Source organism: Triticum dicoccoides, chromosome 3A (genome assembly GCF_002162155.2).
Source record: "Triticum dicoccoides isolate Atlit2015 ecotype Zavitan chromosome 3A, WEW_v2.0, whole genome shotgun sequence".
Lineage (NCBI taxonomy): Eukaryota > Viridiplantae > Streptophyta > Magnoliopsida > Poales > Poaceae > Triticum > Triticum dicoccoides.
In genome coordinates, this window is record NC_041384.1 from 4,649,764 (window position 1) to 4,655,613 (window position 5,850).

General features: G+C 42.7%; 1 long non-coding RNA gene across 1 annotated transcript; it reads left to right on the forward strand.

Annotated features, from left to right (window-relative positions):
- Positions 1-1,194: 1,194 nt before the first annotated feature.
- On the forward strand, positions 1,195-1,822 carry LOC119270883. The gene is made up of 2 exons (XR_005134345.1): positions 1,195-1,332; positions 1,455-1,822. It is a non-coding gene; the product is annotated as an uncharacterized LOC119270883 (long non-coding RNA).
- Positions 1,823-5,850: the final 4,028 nt, after the last annotated feature.

Genomic DNA, 5,850 nt, shown 5'->3' on the forward strand with positions numbered 1-5,850 from the left:
TACAATGCACACGTTCCATCTGACATGTAACGTGTGTGATGACTAGTATCATCGCAAATGGTATATGGGAAGAAACAACAAGAGATAGTTATGCCATCACAAGCAATTTAATGAAATGAATTGGCAGTGATTGACTCCATATTCTCATATGATTCTTGGTTTAGAAATCACGTGGGATGGTTTTATGATTGCAAACATTTCCCTGTGGTCAGTTATGGACTCCCCTATAGCCAACCCACTCAATCACATGGTATCGGAAACATTATGAGGTGCCATGTTGTTAAGACTACAATGCCAATGCCATCTGAAGAAGTTAAAACATGGTTTTTTTACCTGTTTTTGGAAAAAAGAAAGATAAAGAATAACCTAACAGATTATTATGAGAGCACAATGATTCATGTTGTTGATGGGCACCTCACATATTGCCATGAGAGCATCAATTATCAATGTTAACTAAGATAGTGATCTTTCCTCGCTCAGGAAGCTTACCTTAATATGACTATAGATATGATGGCCTTGGGTTGCGAAGTGCCACCAAACAAAAAAATATGATAAATATGACCAAGTTTTTTGAGGTGTATATATACCAAGGGTATCAGAAATCAACCCCAACCGGGTGTGCATAAGAACCTAGGCAGGGTGTCCATGCACCAATGTCCTTCCTGACCTTGTTCCTTGGACTTTTGATTCCCTTCCTTTATTAAATTGAACCTCCTAATTTTCCAGACTTCCCCTGGAACTCCAAAAACCTATTTTCACTTAAAGCATAAGTATTGAAAACATGAACTAGCTCTACAAAATTGATTAATATGTTGGTCCAAATAAATTTGAATATTTTTGTAATTAATAGAATTATGGAATGAATAGAACAAAAAACATAGATAAATTAAGAAGATATCATTGGTTCCCTTTGGTAGCCAATGTGCTTTACCGTCAATCTTAGTTTGGATGCTATATAAATAGTAATGCACTTATCACCTGTCAATGTGCGGAATGATTCAGTTCAACAAGCTAAACTTAGATAGGTGATAGATATACTATTTATTTTAAGTTGTAACACGTGTGCCAAGTTTAGTTCACTTAGTTGTATTCCTCTGGTTAATTTTGCTTCCTTGCTTTCCTCTTGGCCTTACGACCTAACTATTTATACTATCTATAGAGCACGGACATTATAAGAACCTCCGAATGATAGAAACCAAAACACACACCATCTTCACAACATTCTTTGCCTTCTCTCAGAAAAATCACCGACATTCTGCCATTATACCATGGAGGCCTGGAGGAAGACAACCATGTGTTGCTTGATTCTTTTCTGCCTTATGGCTACATGTAGTAAGTATAATTATCCATAGTATCAGCATTTCGCCGAAGTTTCATGCTGTGAAATGACATATCAACATTGCTGGACACATTCATTCATATTACTTCTCCTAACCTTGTCTATTTATCCATAGGTGAGGTTTCATCTACCGAAAACATGTGCTATCACAACCATTGGAATAAATGCCATCCTGATCAAAATGGAATGTGTCGAGATAGTTGTGTGAAAGATGGATGGGATGATGGACAATGCCGGAACAGGTTTAAAAGACTAAAGGGTGCCAAGTGCGAATGTTACCCTAAGACTTGTGATCATTAGGGAGGCAACATGCGACTTTCTTCTACCAAGTTACTACTATTTATAAATTTACATCAGTTTTAATGATTGACGTCAAACATGTTGTAACACCAATCATGGTGAATACTATATCACCTTCTATTTATTTCTCTATTCCAGACCATTGTATTCAAATTATGATGTTACACAATTATACCTAATTACTGTTTGATGTATCCTTAAACTAAACAAATTTTTGAGTGCTTATTAGCAACATTTGATATTTCACTCGCATGCATCATCCTAGTAAGAAATCATATGTTTATTTACTAGGTTTGGTAATCAATGTGAATAAATTAAATGAGCCTTGATGAAAATTTACGATATACCCTAAAAAGTGGGGTAAAGAATCACACATAAGTTCCATCTTTTGTTAGATCAAAGTGGGATGAGACCTCAAATGTATTACTAAGAACACCTCATAGTTGTATCCTTAATCTTAATGTACTGAGCATGCCCATGTTGCTTCAGGCAGCCCCATAAATGATGCTAGACATCACCTCGGGTGTCTTTCAAATTTATACTAGACATGCATCATATTAAATCTCATTGATTCCCAAAAGATTCAATCTAATATAGGTAAAATCATAGCATGAGCAAGATTCAACCCAACAAAAAGAAGCTCAAAATAAGAGGTGATACCTCATAGATGTCTAGGATCTTTGAATATATTGAGGTGGCACCCTATATAGTGCATGAATAACTTTGAATACCATCCGTTGAATTACCTCCGTCCAATGAATGATAGGAGGCAAATCCAAGCATCCGCGTCCAATGGATTAACTAATTGGTTGCACCAGATTGTGCCACCTTGCATCTCTAGACATCTCTATCTTGCCAGTCGTATGAGGTGGTTATGTGGTCTGGCGTGAATGAAGAAGTTGTAGTAGTATCATGTTGCTATGTGCTTTTCTAGAAATCTGTATCTTGCCAGTTGTAGTAGTATCAATAGTTGGGTTTCCCGGCTCCTGTGCTTGCCTCTAACGCTCACGACCCATTCGGCTAAGAGTGTAAAGGGAGAACCACTACGACTGCGCCGACATTTCAATTGTATCAGCGGCTCAGTGGAGAAAGGCGAAAACTAACTGTCCTTGTAAGCGTAAACTATTCGGCAATGGGAAGACAGTGTCCAACAAAGGTTCGTTGCAGATCATCCACGTAAAACGAGGGGCTTTTCTTCAAATAGGCAGAAGTGAATAGCGGCTTAAACCCCGACCAGTTGCAGAACACTTCACACATCAGGGGCTATTCGCTAGTACCCACAATTAAGATCTTAAAGACTAAGTGAAAGCTTTGAAACCAAAATAGTCGGATTACTTCATTTCATATGCGTGGACCGCCTTTGGGAACCAAGACATCGGCTAAGGGTTGAAACTGCACATGAAACACCCTTTGTATCCTGTGCTTGCCTCTAAAGCCAATTCGGTCACACAAGAGTAAAAATATAAGGGCAAATAAATATATACGCTCGTACATTGGAACATAAAGCCACATTTATTACCAAACAAAAAGCATGTCTTTACATCATGCTAACTTTGTCATTCCGAAGTATAATGTGTCCTTGGGACACCGCTCCTCAGTGATCTGAGCTCCCTCCATCACCCCAATCAAGTACTACTCCACGGTCTGATTCTTCCCTTCAGGGGGCCCAAGGCCATGAGCGTCACATCAATACGCCGATAGTTAGTCGCCATGCAAGCATACGCCCATTGGATGCCCTCCAGTGATTCACCTGAGGGCCGACCTCTCGCAGGTGGGCCTGTGGACCGAAGAAGATGCTATGCAGCGCTGCCGCGGGCCAGAGCTGGACGTAAAGATCTTGCAGTGCCGGCTTCACCATCCGAAAAAGCTCCATGAGTAGCTTCATTTGGTTATTGAGCAGCTCTGGGTACGATGGTGCCTGGAACAGATTCTAGAACGCCTTCTCCGTGGCATGGACCTCTTGAGCACCGAAGTAGCGGCCGACGTCTGAAGCGCTCCTCATGAGGTCCCTGAAAGCCTCTGCGGATCGCCATACTTGGGTGAGCTCAATGAACCCCTTGCGGCAAAAAATACACTGATGCAAAAAACGGCTTACCAACAACGATTTGCTTCACTTGCTGCAGCACTTTGCGGTCCGCCCGGGCCTGGGTCTGGACCTCAGCGTATGCCAGGCTCTTGAGCTCCGTGGTCACCTTCTTCTCATCTACCTGAAAGGCATCGTGATCAACGTACATGCCTTTAAGGGTGTCCTTGACCTTGATGACCCGGGCCTGGTCGTTTCCCCGAGTTACCCTTTCTTCGGCTAGCTCCTTCTCGGCCCGAGCGGCTGCAGCCTTTGCTGCTCCGCCTCACGCCGAGCTCTACTTAGCTCAACCTTAAGAGCCTCAAGCTCTGTCACTACGGCTATCAAAACCAAAGGCTCAGGTATTAGCATTATATCATAAAACAATACGCAAAGTAAATTTGATAGCATGGTGCTTTTTTAGCCTATACCTTGAGCCTGCTTATCGTAGTTTTGTCACGGCAATATGTCCTTGTGAAATGACTTAGTGGTGAGGCCATCGCACCTAGGTGGTAGCTTGAACGGGGTTGGTTGGAGTTGAGAGACACAAGTTTTACCCAGGTTCGGCCCCTCGTGATGTTGGAAAAAGCCTACATCCTGCTTAATTGATATTGATGATGGTGATGATCTTGATTACAATGGTGCTATTTTGCTACCTCTCATCTCGAGAGCATCTACTTTGATCTTGTCTAATACTTGTTTGTCTACCACCCTTTGGGGTGCGTTGCCCTTCCTTATATAAGTTGAAGGGGCGCCTTCATGTAGAGTCCTAGTAGGATTACAACTAGTCTCCTTTCTATTTCAAGACGGAGTCTAGTTTGGGTCTTCTCCTGGCAAGGTTCGTCGGCCGGGTCGTGATCTTCCTGGCTGGGTTTACCCAGTCTGGGCCTTCTCCATGAGCCGGCCTCCAGCCTCTTCGTGACCTGGCTTTCTACTTGGTTGCACACTGGGCCTTTAGTCCTTGTCGTCCAGGTCGACCCGTTAAGTCAGGTGACTCATGGGCTGCCAAGTGATGGGCCGGGTTACACCTCCTGGCCAGGTCAAACCATGGGGAATATCCCCAACGTTAGCCCTAGTTTAATTTGGATTTATCCATGTTAAACTTATCCTGAAAAATAACACAAGAACAAATTTGATAGGTTATGCACCGGGTCGAGGGTTCTTTTGGACCAACGTATGTTCATCCTACAGTCCTTGTCATTTCCTTCTTTGAAGACACCCGACCGAGTCAATCTTTTTCAGGTTGTGCAAATTTTCCACACATAGAAATTATTGAGTTACTCCATATCATGACATCATCTCAACCACCTTGATACATGTCCATGATCTCATAACTAATCTTTTTTTAGCAGATATGTCAAACTTTGTCAATGGGTCATGATTGTTGCTAACAGTAGTTCATGTAATTTGTTGTCCTTGGTTTCTTCAGACCAAGTCCTTATAGGAAGGATCCTCCCAGGTTGGGTTTTCCCAGCCCGGGTCAATCTGAATTTTATTTCAACTCCAACATATGTATCAACTGTAACCCCAAGCTCGAGTTAGCACCTTGTGATGACTTGGTGCTTGCTTTTGTAATTATAGCTTCAAATTGTTGAGTCGGTTTTCCGGGCCTTTCTATGAATAGCTTGGAGGAGATAAACTTTGCAAATTTCTCAACAAAGAATATGATACCCGGTGACGGTGTCCTGGACTAGGGGGTGCTCACCATGTCATCTCCTGATCTGTTAGATTGGGCCGAGGACCCCCATGGCCGTATACTCATGGGCCAGTTCGTACAACTGCCACATACAAGGAAGATTCCACAAGACTTGGCGATCAAGACAAGGACTCCTCCCCACCGGCGTATTCGGCTAGAACTCTTGTTATCCTAGGCCTCTGGTGCATTATATAAACCAAGGCCAGGCTAGTCGATAGATCATATACAAACAATCATACCATAGGCTAGTTTCTAGGGTTTAGCCTCCTTGATCTCGTGGTAGATCTACTCTTGTACTACCCATATCATCAATATTAATCAAGCAGGAGTAGGGTTTTACCTCCATCGAGAGGGCCCGAACCTGGGTAAAAACATCGTGTCCCTTGTCTCCTATTACCATCCGCCTAGACGCACAGTTCGGGACCCCCTACCCGAGATCCGTCGGTTTTGACA